The 20,492-nt window shown below is 41.7% G+C and overlaps 1 long non-coding RNA gene across 1 annotated transcript in view; it reads right to left on the reverse strand.

The window, feature by feature from the left end:
* Positions 1–9,742: 9,742 nt before the first annotated feature.
* The window catches only part of LOC144730632 (uncharacterized), a 168,351-nt gene continuing 157,601 nt past the window's right edge, over positions 9,743–20,492 (reverse strand). Inside the window, exon 3 of the long non-coding RNA XR_013587823.1 lies at positions 9,743–10,716. This is a non-coding gene — a long non-coding RNA (uncharacterized LOC144730632). The remainder of the gene's footprint in view (positions 10,717–20,492) is intronic.

Here is a 20,492-nt window from a genome sequence, read left to right on the forward strand (position 1 = left end):
CATTTCACAAAAAAAAATCAGGCAGGCAGGTTTAGCAGCGAGTTTGCTTCCTCCGCTACTGTGGTTGAGTGGCTGTTGTTGCCTCAAAATCTATTCAGGCAAGGGTCATGCAACCAACATACGGTGAATATCTCATTACAATAATCTGCTTTCAAAAGGAGACACCTTGTGACTTAAAAAAAGCCCAAGCATCTCAGAAGCCTTACACTATATGTAACGGTGTTTTATTAGCAACGACGTACGAGCCTTTGTAGTAATCACTGATCAAAGAATGATAAGAATTCCTTAATTACCCAGGCAGTCACACTTAGTCCAAGCAGTATTTTTAGGAGGGTCCAGCATTGCATACAGGGCCGGCCCGAGGCATAAGCGAACTAAGCGGCTGCTTGGGGCCCCCTGGCCACCAGGGGGCCCCCGAATCGTTTTTTTTTACAATTAAATAACTTAAACAAGTGATATAAATGAATTAATGAATGAATGAATAAATGATTCAAGACAAGAAAATTCTGTCGACAACTGCTGCTTTGTCACGGCTCACGGATGTCACGGCTCATTGACAATTCGCGTGGGCGCGGGCGCGGGCGCGGGCAGGTGCGCGCAATTGTACGTCACGATAATAAATACGCCTAAGCCATGTCACAAAAAAGGACGTATCCCTCTGGTGCCGAAAAAAGAAAAAAGAAAAGGACCGAGGAGGAGAAAAAAGAGCGAGATAAAGGTATGTTTGCATTATTATTTACAGTATGTTTTGTGCAGCAGCAGCACAAATTGTGCTCACGTCACTTGAGGAAGCAGCTAGCTAGTCATGACTCATGATATTTTTATAAGCCATTTTTTATTAATACATAACCTCACTGTATTCGTTTATAATATTCGCTATAACATTATAGTGTGACATTTGTGTCAATAATCTTCTAGCACAGATGAGTCTGCGTGGTGGGAGGGGGGCCCCCAAATCAAATTCTGCTTAGGGCCCCCAAGAGGCTCGGGCCGGCACTGATTGCATACATTATATAAAGATGTTTTCAGCCAATTAGTCAATGTGAATATATATGTGGATAGAAACTTGGAGCACGTGGAGAAAACCCACAGCTGAGGGGGCAGCACTATATCCCATACAGATGGGACAGATGATGTTCGTCCACACTTCGTGCAACCGCCTTTTGCTGGTGAGCCATGGTATGGCATCTTGACGCCCAATGAGAAGCGAGTTCCCCAACATTTTTGTGATCCGCCAACCCTTGCCTCCACAGGGGCAAATTACAGACACGTGTCGTCGCTGCCCGAATGTAAAACACGTTCCTTCGGAGTGGGCAGGTAGGAACTTGGTTGGACAGCGCATTCGTGCACGACAGAAATGCCGCGGTCACGTGACGCACTTCAACCAATCCGGGAGCGTATATGTTTTGAAGGGGCTATGCAGGACTTACAAATAATCTCTCGTGGGCAGTGTGGAACTGTTGTTCCTACCTGTATAAAATAATGTATATAATACTATGTCTACGTATGCATTCATCCATACAGTCTCAGCCAACCCAATTATATTACCACTTACGTTAAAACATGTCACTGTTGAACTGCCAAACAGCTTTGTGTAATTAACGTGGCTAGATGTTGTGTATACGTGAGTGTATTAATTAAGTAATTATTCCTCAGATAATTACAATCAGCACACTTAAATTAGCATTGTGCCACATGTCTGTGTGGAGAAATAATTTCAGAGTGTGATGGATCTGTTGTTCATGTCACCTGGACCTTTTAGATAGGAACATTTAATATGGTATAGTATATCTACACATTTAAATTTTTACATTTTATACAATCATAGTTGTAGGAGTGCAGGTAATTATTTAGCATGTAACAAATCTATTGCCTTTCTTGGTCAAAATAAAGATGCTAGGATTTGATGCTCTGCAGCCTCGCATTGGTGGCTCTGTTTGAAAACACAAACTCGGCCTACGTTTTTACACCTCAGAGGCCTTTTTTGTTTAGATACCATTGTCTGGATCACATTGTATACTTACTGATTGATGGACCATACATTTTTACTTAATATTCTTTGCTTCTTTCGGTAATGTCACCGAGCATGCGAAGGACACATATATATATATAAAACTATGTATTAGGGATGTTTTTTAGTTCCAGATTAATCCAACAAAATCTATCAATCGAGCCTAGATATTACATTTCGGATAATCGGAAATTAGTTCCCGCTTCGGATTGTTCAAAAAATGTGACGTCAGAGGACGTGGCATCATTCCCGTGCCAGCAGTTCCCTGCTCTTAGCACACACAGTTTTGCGACGAAACCACATGAGCAATATTTGCTTACTCTTAGGTTTTTTTCTTTCGGTAAAGTCATGTAGGTAAAACATTAAATTAAAATTAATTAAAGTAATAATAGAAATAAAATAAAATAATAAATCACGACGTTTCGGAGGCAACACAAGTCTCCGTCATCAGGTGGGACCGTCACAGCTAGATTTACTGTATCAAGTGAGGCAAAAAATTCCAAGATACAAGTTCTTAAATACAAGTTAAGTAGGGGAGGAGGGGGGGAGGAGCTTATCTGAGTGTGGTAGCCAATGAATGGAACGTATTGGGGGGGGCGGGGCTAAAAGAGAACAATAGGTGCACATGCTAAATGACACATGCTAGAAGAGAACGACACTGCGCATGTTGTTTAACCCAGTGTTGGTGACAACCCAAATACAAAAAAGGAGAGTACTGTTAAACGCTGGGGATGTTAACACTCGGTGAAGTAGAATAGTACCTGTCAAATATGATGGTCCAAAAATGCATAGTTAAAATTTTTTTGCATGGTTAATAACATCTTTCCAATGATTACTCAGTTTGTACCCATCATCACGGTTGATATTATGTCTGTGTTTGTATATCTGGATGGCTTCGTGTACAAACCTTTGATGGTAGCCAGAGGGTTTGCAGAGCACCTTGGTCTCGGAAAAAAACAATATCATGAGAGCCCACAGCGTTGTAGCAATGACCGGCAATGGCCGAAGACTCAATTTTGCCGTGTTTCAGATCTTACTTGTGCTCGCGGACACGATCAGAGACATGACGTTTCGTTTCCCTAATGTAACAATCACCACAGCTGCAACTCAGTTTATAGACTCCAGGGTTTTGCAGTCATGAAAGCTTCAAATCTAGAATCACCATTTGCTTGCGTAAGATTTCTCGGCATGTAACTCCATTCATGACGGCCAGACACAGCTTCATTTATGGCCTTGTCTCATCAAAAAATATTATTATTTTGATGTTCTACCACAAGCATGTGTGGTTAATGTGTGGTTAATGCAGACCTGATGCCTTGCAATAGATGTGTCTTTTTGGTATTTGAACATCTTATCACCTCCTGTGTTACTGTCGAAAAGGGTAAAGCCTATTCTTTTTTAAATCCTTTATATTAAGTTCGCTTGCTTGCTTGCTTGCGTGCTTGCTTGCTTGCTTACGACCGTGCAAATCTTTCGGTCGTTTTTTAACCCACTTCCCGTGATCCAATCGAGCTGACATTTTCCACACAGACTCGTTGTGCGAGACAATTAATGTTCGTGAAAAAAAATTCCCAAAATTTTACACTTTTTAGGTAAAAAAAATTATTTTACATATATTCAAATAGAACTCATTCATGGCTTTGGCTGAACGTCACAGTGTAAGAGCCCAGAGCGTAACCCCTCCACAGGCCGTGGCGGAGTAGCGCAGTTGGTAGCGCCCTCGCTTCCCATGCCAAAGGTCGCGGGATCGATCCCCGCGTCCTCCACAGGCGAATATATTTTTAAATCCTTTATATTAAGTTCGCTGCAACGCATATAAAGGATTTATAGTGAAAAACTTTGTTTTTACGGGTTATACTTATTCATCATCTTGACACTGGCACAGATGGTGCCATAGATACAACTATATTCATGCTATCAATCATATGTCGGATTAGACTGATGAATATTGATTATGATTGTGGTTAGCGCTATTCACAGCAGCCTAAAAACATTTTCTCAAGAAAATTGGATTGGAGAAACATTGCCCTGAAAATAAATGGAGAAAATATTAAGCATCTAAAATTCAATGATTGATATAGTCATTTAACAACAAATGGAAATGGGTGACGATAAATAATACTATAATTCAATGAAGAAGGCTGGAAAGTACACCTCAAGATAGATATGAGAACAAAACAATATATGAGGCATTATGGGAAAAATATAAAAAATGGGCATTGGAAGGGAAGCGTAGTAGTTGTTCGGTAAGAATATGCATCTCATTTATTGTAAAATACAATGCTGCATGCATGTCATGCACATTTCCGTTTTTTTTCCGTAGAAATACCAAAAAAATGCACGAATGATTGTGCATTCAAGACAAATTACATCTAAATACGGATAATTTCAGCCAAACCCTTCATCAGTGCAAATTTTGAGCATATTTGTGCCCACATCAAGAGGACAAATAGTAGTTTTATATGCAATCATGAGAGCTAGTTTTTTACAATCTACTTTTCATTTCATGCAGAAATGTTATCAACGTCAGATTTCTTGACTGTGTCCTTCACGAGATAATTTAGTGTTTAATGGGTATTTTCTATGTATTTTGTAACCACTGCACAGTATATGCATTTCACAATGGTATTAAAAAATATGTATCTTCACAGTTGTATACATACCGTGTGTAATTAATTGTGTGCATCTTTTTTTTCTGTCCTTCCAATTTCCATCGCGATATCAGCAGCATATGACGAGATTGCTGCACCTCCTGGCGTTAGAAAACGGTACCCCGTACATTGCATCGTAGAACTACTTCTGAGCTCCATTCTCCACGCCTCGATTCACACCAGCAACACCGCTCAAACAGCACTCGTCAAATGCCAATCGAAAATGCTTCAACCTCAGAGCTGAAGCAGGCTAAGGGGCCGTCCATAAATGACGTCACGCGATTTGGGACGATTTTTGACCCCCCTCGTTACACGGCGTCACAAAAATTCAGACCACCTCAAACACGACGCCACAAAGCTCTGCCCCCACCCCCCCAAAAAAAAATAAAACATGCTTCAAATCGCTTTAAACTCTTGTCATTGTAGTGCGTTTTTAATGTGGCGCTGCACTCTGATGTTGTAGGAGAAAACCTTTATTAAAAAGTATATTTAATTAAGTATAACGTGTTGTATATATTTATTTAAAGTTGCGCATTTTGATGTGACGTCACATTTCTCAACCCCCCCCTCCTCGTCACACACAAATGTCTGACCCCCACCCCCCCGCCCTAGGTGCGTGACGTCATTTATGGACGGCCCCTAAGGTGAGTGACAAATCACAAGCAATATGACGTGTTGGTCTGTTGGTTGTGCAGTCACCGCCAAGATCAAACTCTAATGTCATGTTAGAATCCAGCTTACTAAAAGATGACGGGCAAGGATTTGACCATCGTATATTTTGCGGTGGCGGCTTAGCCCTCTCTTGGTTTAGCCCGAATATCCAACAAAACAGATTAGAAATCAATCTAGATTTGAAGTTTTCGTGACTGCAGGAATCCATACTCTTTTGTTCTTTCGGTAGAGTCACGTAGGTATAAAATAAACCATTCCTGTCACCTACATAGTTACACACAGTCAGGAATTGTTTACATATGCGACGAAGCAAATATGTGTTGTTATACATATAAATCACGGAGAGCAATAATTATATGAAGGCCATCAGATACCACCTTGCAACCTAATTTGGTACACGTGTGAAATTTGCCATTAGAAAACCTATATAAATCCAAATGAGCGATTCAAATATGCATTGCAGTAAAACATCAACGCTGATGTGACGGATGTTAGATTATAGATGGAATACGCCACTCAACAAAAGCTGCTTAACAAAAAATAAAAACACTGCCTTCCACTCGCAATCATTAGATTTGCAATACTATGGTGTGCACTAAAATAAACGGCACGTGATGTTCATGAAACATACGGTAATACATGTCAGCACTTGAAACATACGAATAATTAGCATTTTCCCTTGTATTACAGATGTATTATTATATTTAGGTTGACATGAATTAAAAAGTCGAAGTTACTTTCCTTTGAAATCTTGAAAGGCAGTATAACATTTTACGTATTATATTGCAGTCTGTTAAAGGTGATACCACAAAACTACATCTGAGTTTACTTCAAATGACCTCTTATGCACATCACGTGTGCTGAACTATCCCACCACATGGCCATGCTGTAGCAATGTACATTGCAAGGCACAGCAGCGATTATGCTAAAGTATATTTTGAAAGATAAGACATAAACGTGATGAGGAAGGGTGGTTTTTGTGTGCAGTTGTTGGTGAATGAAGCTAAAGTCCCAATCTTTACAGTGAAGCATTCCCAATGAAGTACATAAACAAGCTATACAAACTATAGTGTCCCATCGTGCACAGAACCATAACTATTCAGGTATACAATAGAAGAAATGCTTAGTTTTCCTATTTGTATTTTAATTAGTTTCTTTGAAAAAAAAGTCGAAATATCAAAGCTAATAAACACTCCCCACACCAAGAACACAATTTCATCCATGGATAAAAAATATGCCTTATTGCAAAATGCATATCAGACAGCGGGTCTGAATATCATAAACAACGGTACATTGTACTACGCATACATGGCACAATAGAATATCAAGTACATAAATATGTTTGTGAAATTAACAAAATATACAAGAACATCAATTCGACCTCATTGTGTTACAGCCATCCATTACTCCATAGGCGTTGCACTACTATTCAAGCACCATTTGGGATCTTTGGAAATGCAAATGCCTTGGGCACGCTTGAGAGTTCACTAGAGAATGAGAGATATGGTTAGAAAGTGTCCCTTTCGTTACTATGACATTGTATTTTCATCACCCTCTCCCGCACAAGACAACACCGTCTTTACAGTAAATCCCAAACACGATTTAAGAAACAGAATAATGTCTCGAGATCTTGTTGAAAACGTAATATTTAAAATAAACAATTCCCCTCCAACTATTCTGTGTTTTCATATACAACGGCATTAATTAAACGGGTTTCATCAGTTGCGCAATTGTGTTAATAATTCTCGGCCAAAGACAATGCATTGAGATGTCGCCCTCCCCTCTCCTGGTGTTGTGCGATATTCGTATTCTTTCAATGAGTGTGTAATGGCCTTTTGTCCCTCAGGAGGTGGGAACCCTGTATAGAAGTGGTCTCATGTAAGTGCTACATTATTCCCATTATCTGGGATTTTTCAGATAAGAGTAGAGACCAAGAAATATCTCAACAAATGTATCTTGTCTGCATTTATCCGAGGTCACCCACACATATCTCAATAGTTGATTGCTTTCAATATGCACACGCATTAAGATCCATCCATAGTGGACCCCAATTTATACATGGTTAGGAGGAGTTTCAATAAATTTAAAACTACTTCAGTAATGAGTGAGCTAAATAAATCAGAAATGCCATTGCGCACCATATGAATACAAAAAAACGTATACCATGTAAAGGTGTTTCTGTGCTGTACATATATTGTTCACGCCAATGCAGGCAGGTGGCCTGTATATGTAATGTACAGCATGGACGGTGTGTGTGCGTGTATATGCACGCAAACATTTGCCCACAATAGCAGGCAGCACAGCGATCATCAGTGATAATCATGTATCACGGCATATGTGCAAATACCTGCACGTTGCAATTAGAACACACACGCCACTATAGAATCGTCCTGTCTAACTCATATGCAATTGGTCATAAACAGCCAGCGTTCACGTGAATATACGTTAGTAATCCTTATGAAAAAAGTAAGAGTTGCAAACACTTAAAAAAAGTTAAATATATGTAGTGTTTGTTTGTGTATGTGTGTTTTAATACACTAAAGTCGCATTATGCAATATCAGTGACAAGAACAACGTGGTTCTCTATTCAAATGGTGTGCAATGTCTCATGCTAAATGTGGCATCACCATACCATCTGTTTTGCAAATCACAGGTCTCCCGTGTATTTGGGTTGTACCGCGTGTTGTTTGGCATCGTTGTCAGACGTTTTGCTCCACATGCTGGGAGCTATTTCAGGAGCCGATCAACGCATGGTACAACCCGACGCACACACACACACACATCGGAGAAGCAACACAGTACAAGCGTGGAATCCCAGCAGTAGTTTTGCAACACAGCTGCACATTTTTGGGTCAAAGTACATATCTTGAATCATCAACGCAGCACATCCGAGGAGGCCCAACCACCCCAACCCCTCCTGTCTTGCCTGGATGGCCTAAGCCCAATAAGTTTTCATGAACCAGGCAGGTCATCTGAGCAATGGGAAATCCATGCTGATCCTTTGAATTAAGGAGAAAATAAACGAAATAAAGGTAAAAAACCACGTAAAATAAATAAAATAACTGACACCAGAATGTAATTTGTCTCCATATAGACAAATTAATTTGGTTCTCGTAACGAATATGCCAACGTGTACATATTTCATAACACATCACTACTGCGTAGGTATCTGCGGTTGTGCTCTACAGCACTACGACGTGTTTTTGGGTTGTATGTGGTGCGAAACGTCAGACATCAATTTCGAACAACACCGTGGTGAAAACCTACACACATCGGGGAAGGAAAATATCAATCACCATGAGGATAAATGTTTTGCTGTGTTGCCAGGTGATCCGTGCCGAGGCATCCAACACCGAGAGTGATGTTGCAGCTGTAACGAGAAAACATGATCTTGAACAAAGTCACGTGATCTCAGGTGCATTCCAGACGATTCTGTAAAGAAGTTTTAGACCAACAATGCGTGCGACTTTGTTTCCCCAATGTCGCAACCGATGATAAATGCAGAAATAAATTAACACACTGCTGTTGGCAACGACATTGCAGAAAACAAAATCGCCTTTGCTTAATATGTGTTATTAATATAATATGTTTTCAATCCTTAATGTAATAAGCTCCTGTTAGGATTTTCACCTGCTTGCAAAGTCATGTCTTGGATTCATTTCAAGATTGCAATGATTGTAAGAGTCCTCATGGTCTGACCCATGTCTCTCTCATCTCTCTCCCTTCTTGCAAACCCCATAGTCAATCTTCATTCCATGGGAGGTCACTCCTCAGCCGGTAGCATCAACAGACGCTATACAAATGTGTATATTATTGTGTCGTCTAAATGTTTGGTCATGTTTGTACAACGTGTTGATGAAGGACAACTGCTGAGAAATACTGAATATTAACTTAAGTCCTCACTCCTCCACGTGCTCACTCCACGTGCTGGAGGAGGAGGAAGCTTCCAGCACGCGGAGAAAAACTTTGGACATCGTGCTGAGAGACACGCGAGGTACAACCAAATAATAGCATCAGAGGGCCCATTCTTTCTTCGTGTGTTATTGATCCAAATTGGCACATTATTTTAAATATCACGGACAACTGCATGTTTTAGGCTCTAAATAAATTGCTCGAATTATCCACTGCACGACACTACTTCAAGAGATGTCTTTCTTTCATGTAAGCTTTCTTGTTTGGATGCCTTGATTTGCATGTAATAACAATAAGAAACATGCTGATAATTCGGCGGGTATCCCCAGAAAACCTGCACTATATTATTGAATTAATCAAGGAATATGAATTATGTGCATTTTTACAAAGCACATTTTTTTTTTACAAATACATTACCTCTTCTATAGGATTCTAATTGATCTCAACAGCGAGCTTTAATTTTTGTTCTGAAATTTTCACGTAATTATATGTCACTGCACGATCACATAATACGTATTTAACGTATTAGAAATTCTGCTATTACACCTCACCTGGACATTAACCAACCTATTAAGCCACAGCGGCTTCGTGTTCAATTTTGTAATATTAACACCAATTAGGAAGGAGCCTTCTTTTTCAATTTTGAAAACCTGGTAATATAAATATATTCAGTCCTGGAATATCAAAACCTGGAGAGACACCATACATGTCGAAGGCGTAACAGTGAAACAATTGCCCGTCTTGAGACTGTACGGACAGCGTAACATTGGGCGTACGAAAGACGCAGGGATACTCTCCCTCGAAAGTGACTTCAAAGATTCTATCCATTAAGAAACCGAGCCACATCGTTCTGTAACCTTCAGGGATTTCGTCCATATGTGGGCCAAGCTGCAGTCGATGTCGCCGTCCTTCCTCACCACGTCGTACCCCAGCCGCTCGTCCGTCTCCCACGGCGTGCCGATCTTGCGGGCGAAATATCCCTCCTGGCACTCGTGCAGAGGAGCCAGCGAGGTCCGAACGGTGTCTTGTTGAAGAAGCGCACCGCCGCGGTTGCCTTTGACTTTGCCGCCACCGCTGTACAAGCCGTGGTGGAGAAGCATGGCAAGCTTGGCCAAGTCCCTAGTGGTGGAGTACTTCATCACGACGTTTCGATTGCAGCACAAGCAATCATCATCAGGTGTGAAACCACAGCAAGAAAATGTTTTCCCTTTTACGTGACTTTACCAAAAGAACCATTAATATACAATGCATTATCATTGTATGGACAACATTAGACAAGTGGAGTGTGTTTTTTTACCTAAAATGTAGCCACATGCAAGCAAACACGCGAGAGTAAAACTATTGAATGATGCAAACACACTTTAAAAATAACTTTTAAATTGTGTAGAACTGTTCCGGGCTCTTCCAGTGGTACAAGTTTGGGTGGGAGAGGGCACATTTTTATTTCGTCTTCAAGGTTCTGTTGTTGCTCTGTACACACAGACACACACAAAATAACAACGTATACGATACATTCGTTTGTTTTTCAAGGCGTGAAAAAAAACAGATCGAGTTTAATATTACGGGGGCAAGAGAGATGGATTGCAAACATGGCGTCTGTAACTTTGGCGTTCTTTCTCCGATCCACGTGCCTCTCTCCCCGTCTGAGTGTAGGAGGAGCGCTCACCACTCCACGAGGTAACGGGGACTTCATGTTCACGCCTGATGCTGCTGCACGGGATCTCCGGCGTTACGGTGGACAATGTTGTCAAACAAATTTCTTTTCGATTTAAAGCTTTCGTGACTGCAGGGATTCATCTTCTTGGTTCTTTCGGTAAAGTCACGTAGAAGGGAAGTAACAAAATAATAAAAATAAAACATAATAAAATAATTCTCACGACGTTTCTTCACCCGAGGACGGCTGCTTGCGTTGTGGCCGAAACGTCGTGAGAATTATTTTATTATGTTTTATTTTTATTATTTTATTACTTCCCTTCTACGTGACGAACCAAATCGGTTAGCATGTTTTCCCATATTTACGTGATTTTCACCAAAACAAAAACTTTATTTTGGGCAATATTGGTCGCAAAAGCCTAGGTGTTAAATTGATGTTTCCCACGTTACGATTTGATTTGATTGGCTTATTCAGGCGGTGCAGGAGGGTTGTAGTAAACCAAAATGTACACTATACCAACATGATTCAACCCAAAATAAACCAATTATGAATCCTATTGATGATGAAAGCCTGCTCATATGTATGGAATGCTCCTCTTCATGTTTCTATGAACACTTTTCAGATTTTGATCCGTTTTCTCCATCAGTGTTCATGCTGTACGAACAATGTCATAGCAGGCAATATGCTACGATGTTAAACCTACTACTTCAGGCACATTGCTTTTCATTATTAAACTCATTTTTCCAAAAGTACTACCACCTGCTATCACTCGCCTACTGATTCAATCATTTTGATGCTGGTTCACCATCAAAGGTAGCCAAGCATTCAACATTTGTAGTTAACCCACGTTTCACTAGCTCTGTAATGTACGCATATAATTTATAATACAGCACAATCTATTTTTCGTATTATTGTGTTTTTTAAGTGATTAAAGTGCAACCGTCCGCAAAATATAGCCTTTAAAAATAATATGAATTAGGGGCACATTTTTACAAAGACCTCTCACGAGGTTGCGTTCGGAACATACACCGTGTGCCTTATGAATACAATCATCGAGACAGTGAATAATTCTGATATATGTATAGCATGGGGGGAAAAAACATGCTTTAGAGGTTATGTATACTCACGCTTTTCCTTTTTGGGAAGAATATACTGCCAGAGGAAACATCCCATCATGACAAGACTTTGACTTTTTAACAACTTTTATTGCCGCCAGCAGCAACAGCACTGGAGGCGATTCCGATATGAAATACACAAAGTCACCAGCAACACAAATAAACGCTATAAATCTACGCGCTGTGGCGCTAAATGCAGCGCGAACAACACGAAAGAAAAGTCACGTGGTGGTGGTGGTCATCGCGCACGCCACGGTGACGAGCGAGTGCCTCAGAAGGTGAACACGAGGGTGCCGTTCACGCTGGTACAGAGAGGGGCTTGTCCGGCTCCCCAGCGTTCGAAGAAGACGTGCACATCACCGGCATGTGTGTGGTACGCGTGCTCCAGCCGGAGCCGCGCCTTAAGCAGGCCCCTGAACACTGGAAGCAGCACAGAGCAGCCGTCAGTGTCACCTTCCAGCATCTTTTTCTTCGTTCTGTACACCGCCATCTTCGTCTGAGCACAGGCGAAGTTGGCGAGGTCATGGCGCTTGTTAGCCAGGTAAGGCACCCCATATACGAAGCTGCTGCTGTAGAAGGGCACCGCCAGTTTCCTGAGGATGTCCCCCAAAAGGTGGAACATTGGTTTGAGCCGCTGGCAGTGTAAGTACCGGTGGGACAGATCCTCCCTGGCACCGCAGGAAATGCACAAGTCTGTTACCCCTGGCGAGATTCGGCTAAGCCACACGGCCGGGAAACACATCATTCCATTAAGAGCTCCTCCTCCTCTACTGAGGCCCAGTGGCTGAAAAAAAAATATTAGATATGAAAAATAAGCGACTTGTTAAATCGGCGCATTGCAGCAACCATCAAGTGTCTGTCTTAAAGGCACCACCGTATTTAGCTCCCCGATGTGTTTGTCGGTGGCATCACGCGTCTTTGGATTGTTCGGCGTGAAATTGGACGACTGCGTCCAGAAACCGAACTGAAGGAGCTCCCAGAATGCGGTGCGGAAACGTCGGGCATATTGCGCCAAACAACACGCGGTACGACCCCACGACACATCAGAGAGCTGTACACAGCATAGACAAAGATCCCCCGTGTAGCTTTCACGAGACTGTTGGGGCAAGGTGCTGTTAGCGAGAAGCACCTATGAAGGAGGTGGGTGGGCCTGCACAAGCCTGGAAAACGTACAACACTCTTAATTTTAGATCTTTCGTGACTGCAGGAATTATGTTGTATTACATTACATTTCGATATTTTACTAGGTTATTTAATTTTAGTGTGTCCTCCTGATTTTCAGGCTTACTTGCCGTGCAGCACCACGTCTGTTGACCACTCATTGATATGCTAATTTTTTCTCTAACCCCCCTTCCTTCTCTCTGCCTCCGCCCCCCCCCTCTGTCTATTTAAGGCCACCCCACAGAGACGATCACCCCTCTCTGTTACCTGTGTTGCTCTCGCTATGTATCTTGGTGATATCTGTCTGCTAATATGTCTGTCTATAGTTTTCTGGTTAGATTTTATGTCGCTATTTCATTATACCTGATGATGATTGCTTGTGTTGCAATCGAAACGTCGTATTCTATTATTTAATTTAATTTATTATTTTATCTTTAGACGTGACTTAACCGAAAGAACCAAATAATACGTATAACACTGACATATTAGCTTCATGAGCATCAGATTTCAACACCTGAAACTTGGTCCTGAGTGTCATTGGCAGTATTGGTGAGATTGCGTCTTTTAATTATGAATTATGCTAAGCGAGAATGCCCATTATGGTCACATTAACTTTTTCTCCCACCGCAATTAATACATTTGTTCAATCCAATTATTTTGTAAACATTACTCTGTGAGCCATGCTGTCTCCATGGATACTGAACCATCCCTTTTGTGTCGCTTCTGATGTTTTTGTCAGGGCTGACCCCAATGATGCACGGTGATTACCATGGAAGACTTTGACCAAGAACAATCCCCCTTGCATAATTCAAAACCCGATTCTTAATAAAATAAATAAACGTATCATCGTATCAACGCATTAGACGCGTGTTATTTGCGACGCATTGAAAATGTTGTGCTTCATAACCTAAAAAATAACCCTCTCGTGATCATCATGTGCACTATTAGAAAAACAAAAACATGACTTTACTGTTGCTTTAAAAAAACACGTCTTGATGTGATAACATCTATATCACATGACACACATATTTCTGGTGAACTTTGATATCGGGTACTTTCTTTAAACGTGCCGAATACACGTATAATGATTTAGTTTTTTTTATATCTCACAAAAGCGAATATAGAAAACTAAAAATTACTGGCAACCGAGGAATTGTCATGTCCAATACAGATTTACGGGTCTAAAGAAGTTGTGGTCGTGATCAAAGGCAGGAAACGCAAGTAGAGGAGAGATAGAAAGTTAAATGAGACGGGGAATGAATATTGAACCATGAAGTCAAGTCCAATCTTGATCCAAATTGCATTCCGATTGGATACAATCAATGATACCTTCCCATCTGACCACTCAGTGGACACATCTGATACAGCCTACCTGATCAGGACCTGCTATTTATTTCTGCACGATTTTGATCACTTGCATCGGACATGGTTTTGTTCTGCCGATCAGGTTGCATACTGATCTTGTTTGTTTCGCATTCTAATTCATGGTCTGTCAATCCGAGAATCCAATCAGAACTGAAGTTACACCCTTTACATGTAAATGTATCATCCCGAAGTTAAAGACAGAATAAACGAGACAACGTAAGAGACTCCTGGTAATCAACTTTGTGGTCACATATAGTTACTCATACCATACATATCTCGTGTATCGAATATGCATAAAAACGAAGTATTGTTTTGTATCAACATGGTGAAGAGGTATGCCATCTTAACATTGCACAATGGAGGCACTTTCTACCAATTGTATTACAAACAGGTGAGAAACCACGCATGTTTTGCAATGCTTTACAGCATGCATTTGCCCTTGGCAAGTATTAGATTATAAGTAAGGAAGCTGACAGCTATCATGCCACGAACGTATTTTCATACTTGCACACAGTGAAGTCATTTTTTGCTCTGGTTTGTGTCGCCAAAGTTGAAGCCACCTTTTGACATACTTAGACAAATTCAAATAGGTCAAGTCCCGAATAGGAACACATTTATCCTGAAGTTCTGTTGAAATTGGACCATGCTTACTGGAGTTATACTGTCTCCCACCCCGGGCCCCCCACTCATTACAGACGATGGAGAGACAGAGATTATCCATAAACGGTTTCTACATTAGTTGGAAAGTGTCAAGAAAAGAACAAAGTTCCATACACAAAACAGGTAGAACATATTGAACCACATTTTGTCATTAACAAATGCCACCTTGAAGGTTGCGATATTAAATGAGCCAATTCTTTTTGGGAATGATCCTATTTCTGAACCGAAGAAACCAAATCCAAGTGCTTATTAGTTAGATATTATACATAATATAGATATTATATGACAAACATTGCAATGTAATTCAGCCAGCACCATACTAGGCCAGTTGGGTTTACCCAAACACACATATAAAACACACGTGTGCAGATGCCAGATAACGAGTACATGTACAAATATTAACTACACGTGGCTTGACGTCCATACAATACGATCACAATATGTCAGACACACGGTCGATTTTTTCTTTCTACCGAGTTACCACCGCTTGGACAACCCTCGACCGCTTGAGGACAGGGCCTGGGGAAAGATGAGGCCACTCGCTCCACAAGTGGAGTGCGAGGGAGCAGCCCAATCGGTGACTGTGGCCACCACACAAATCAGCCGATCGCCCCACGTGACGAACTCCTGCCCTGAGACAGCCATTGTCGGTGGCATCGCGACCACTCACTGTGCCTCACCTGAAGCCGTTGAATGGATTGCTAACCTCGACATCAAACTAGAAACTACTTCCCTAGCCATTCCAAGAAAAAGACCACCGCTTTAATCACTGTTGTATATGTGGATGCATGTACAAAAGTGTCACTTGCCCTAGAGAAATGTACATGCACTAGAGCTAACTCATTTTACTGAAACCCACATTTACATTCCATACCAGGACTCAAATTCACGTTATTATTGCCACAAAAGCATCAGTGTTTGTAAAAAAAATATGTTCATAAACCTTACCTTATTGAAATTTTGAGGGCATCTGTGGACCTTTTGGCTCTGCGAGACACTGATTTGGATGCACACACGGGGGAAAATCCCATGCAAACTCGTTTGTATCTTTGAATGTCCCATCGGTGGCATTATTCGGTTTAAGCCCCTTGTGTAATCTCTCAGAGCCATTCTAAGCCGGTGACGTTTTGCTCGGGATTACACGCTCATTCGCACTTCATTAACATGCACGGTGACTCTTGATAATGTCCCCACGTTTCGTTGAGCACAGGTCCACATCAGTGTAAGCCTCGGTGTGTTTAGTCCCATGTTCTTCGATAAATATTGTAGGTTTACATGCACGGTAACTACCAATGCTCCATGTGAATCTGTTGAATAGTTATATTCGGTGGTTCAATGGTGGAAGTCATGAGGAAAAATTTGAATGGTGCCATTCCCAAGTGAGGTGGCATTTTGTGCTGCGTTCAATATTTGGACTCGTGCCAATGCAATTCAATAAATGATTTGAGTGCTCGTCCTTGCCGAGCTTTATAATCATGTGAGCAGCAAGTGACTTTTGACTTGTTTTCTTTTAAATACAAGTGTATCAAGTTAAGATATTTATTTGGCAAAAAAAAACATTCATTGTGCAAACGAATAAAAACAACATATTGTACATACTGTACGTTAACGGTTCACAGTATAGGCCTCAAAGATCATGTGACTGCTCTTTCTTTGTGTACGCGTCAGTTTTTGCCTGTTATGTGGACTCAAGCTTTGCAGCGAAATCGCCACACTGCATTCAAATGCAATTGGTAATTCCTATATTTTTGCGTGCACAATGCCCAGTACGTAGCTTATCTACATACAAAAGTTTAAAACTGGTTATTCTTAGACATCAGTGTGTTCACTTGAAGAACCACACGAACACATTGGTATCATTAATGGCAATGCTGCCATGGTATGACGGTGAAAACACTGAACTTGCAATCCAGAGGTTCCTGGCTCAATCTCCTGGCTTAGAAGTTGAAACGATGGGCACGTTTCTTTTTAATTGCCAGCCTTTGTTCACAATTTTAGTTCACTGGACAAGTCAATGGGACTGGAGTAAAGCGTGGGCCCTCCTGCTTCTTTCAAGACACATGGCTAGGGTGGAAAAGTAGGCCAAGTGCCCGATATAAGAGGCCCTTCTGTGCGCAGTGGTATCAGCGTGCATTGTGAATGTAAGCGAAAATATGTTTTTTTTTCTTACTGAATGTTTAGGGATTTCCATGCCACATGTCTCAGAACATTATGCAATAACCTAACTGCTGAGATTCATTTTTGTTTAGTAGCCCTTAACCACTATAATACCTCAAAAAGCATTACTCGCAATGCAGTAGGGTGTCATATGATTGGCTGGGATCCCTGGAACGTATGTTAAGTGTCGATATGAGATAGATATTTTTAAACACATTTTATTAATTTGTCACATTACAATTGGTCTGCTCTGGAAATGTAATGTAATTTCCGTGCATAATCTTCACCCGCTGCCTTTAAATAAACCTGACATTTTGTTTCTAGATTTGAAGCTTTCGTGACTGCAATGATTCATATTCTCAGGTTTTTTCGGTAAAGTCACGTAGGTAAAAAACATTAAAATTAATGAAAGTAAAATAAAACAAAACAAAATAAAATTCACGACGTTTCGGAGGCAACACAAGTCTCCGTCATCAGGTGGGACCGTCACAGCCGAATTAGCTGCATCAAGTGAAGCAATGATTCAAGATGTAATCCCTGACATTTTGTGTCAGTCTGCCGAGTAAGATTACGTTAAGATGTGACATGCCATTTCATTATTTACCACAATCTGACGGCTGTTTGATATTGCAAAGCTACGCTGACTTATCAGCGTGCACTGCCCTTGAAGGCACGTCAGTCTGGTTACATAAGGATTTCAAACACTTTACATTGCACACGTAGAGATACAAATGCCAGGTGACATTTCATCAGCACAAAATGTATTCCTTAAGCAAGCTGACTCAGCATTAGCATTTGTTGTTGGTGGACTCAATGAATACATAAAAAAAATGTGTGGCATTGCGCTACTTATAATTTAATCATGACCTTTAAGCCAAAGGGTTTTCCTTTTTCGACCCTGGTCGCCAACTAAACTGCATTCCAAGTGCAAGTTGCCTCTCAACCTCCTTCATACCTCGCTCCTGTCCTGTACGCAGTGCCGGATTAAGCTAGTGCAGGGCCTGTAGCATATGTTATAAATGGGCCCTAAGTAAAAATAAAACACATAAGTATTAAAACACGCATTTTTAACTTGCATAGTAAAGTAATGGTATTTCGTTTTCATTTTCTATACAGTTAGATTATACGACAAATCGTTAACCTTAAACACCCAGTCGTTCATAAATATTGAAGGAAGTCTAGTACTATAATAATAAAGCAAGTGCAGAATCACTGAATCGGAATTGATAGCTTGAAAGCATTTAGCGCGGGGCCTTTAAAAGTGCGGGGCCCGTAGCATGCGTAGCTACTTGTGCTACTGGGATAATCCGGCACTGGGAATGAGATATGGGAGCAGGAGATGGAGGCGATGTTGCAGGGGGTTAAAGGAGGAATGGGTGGAGTGCGATAGTGGATGAGGCTGATAGAATGGGGGGGGGGGGGTAGCATGAAGGTGGATGTGTTTTAATATTTGTTTTTTTGTTTTAATTTAGGATCCCTTCATAACATATGCTACAGGCCCGCACGAGCTTAATCCGGCACTGCTCAGTCCTTTTCCAAACCCAATAACCAACTGCCATTTTGTACCTTCGTCGGAAAGCATTGTCCTTGGCGAAAGGCACTTTATATATACACAACGGAATAGAACAGAATGTCCCTCTCCAGAAACGTCTTCTCGACTGCGTCACCACGGGGGTGATGGCTAATTCTCAAGGGGTTGTCTCCACATTCACAGAACTCTCTCCCTTCTACTGTCTACCTTTACCTGGTAGATTTCTCTCATCACCCCCTCTCCCCCAAGGCCACAGCTTAAGGACCTTTCACTTCTCTGAGGGCTGCTAAAACGCTAATTCCCACAGGTGCTTCTCGTTACACCATAACAGCACTGCAACAAATGCACCGTTACTGAACACTGGCATTTACGTTTCCTCCAGAAGCACATCACTCATTAACATAAAAGCACGTCCAGCAATATTCGACATCGTTACATAATGATGCATTGTTGGTGTCAGATCAAATGTGTAGCTTTTAGAACGAATGCGTGGACGTACGCGTTTGGTGGCAGAGCCAACGTCTGAATGCAGTAATCGGTCCAACCTCGGTTACAGATGATCTAAAACAATACAGGGTAAAATCCAGATCTGCAATTGCTTGCCATTTTCGGATACAGATTCAAATGAACATTATTAGTGTTCTGTTTACATGAAGACCTTGCAAATAAGATGCTGTTTGCCAAAAACGTTCGAACGCTTTGGGAATAAGGTTTGTGACGTGAACATAGGTCTCGAAATTAATAGCATTTTTAAAAATTCTAACTTATGTTGCTAAAAAGTTAACAGATGCTTTGAAAACACATGAGCACGATTCCCCAAAACAACGCGTTGGTACTGGTGTAGTGGTGATACGCGCTGGGTGTATATGTCGTGTGCCAGCGCGTATGTACGGGTGTGTGTGTGGTGACGCGCGCTGACGGGGAGGAGCAGGCGTCAGTGCGCGGGTGGGGGTAGTGCTGCTGATTGGCTGTGTGCCGGTGACGCGCCCAGAGGGAGTGATCGGGTAGCAGCGCGGTGTGATTGGTCGGAGAGTGGAAACACGCGCTGAGCGGAACCGGATCGTGGGGATAGCGCGTGGGGATTGGGTAACGGAGGAGCGGTGCCGACGTTGAGGTCCGCATCCGCTCCGTCTCCCGGGAAGAAGGGGTATATAAGGTGATGCACAGAGGAGCAAGGGGGAGAAGTGGAACCATCTAAGAATGAAGACGAAGGTGTAGAGATAGAGCCCGGAGAGGAGAGTAATGGAGAGTAGAAGAGAGTAAGGTATAGTGTGTAGCCAGCGAGATAGAACGGTCTACACGAGCTGAGTAATGTATAGTGTGTAGCCAGCGAGATAGAACGGTCTACACGAGCTGAGTAATGTATAGTGTGTAGCCAGCGAGATAGAACGGTCTACACGAGCTGGGTAATGTGTAGTGTGTAGCCAGCGAGAGAGAACGGTCTGCACGAGCCGAGTATGCATACGGTGTAGCCAGCGAGAGAGAACGGTCTGCACGAGCCGAGTATGCATACGGTGTAGCCAGCGAGAGAGAACGGTCTGCACGAGCCGAGTATGCATACGGTGTAGCCAGCGAGAGAGAACGGTCTGCACGAGCCGAGTAT

The sequence above is a fragment of the Lampetra planeri genome, chromosome 36, assembly GCF_965212315.1.
Source record: "Lampetra planeri chromosome 36, kcLamPlan1.2.h2, whole genome shotgun sequence".
Taxonomy (NCBI): domain Eukaryota; kingdom Metazoa; phylum Chordata; class Hyperoartia; order Petromyzontiformes; family Petromyzontidae; genus Lampetra; species Lampetra planeri.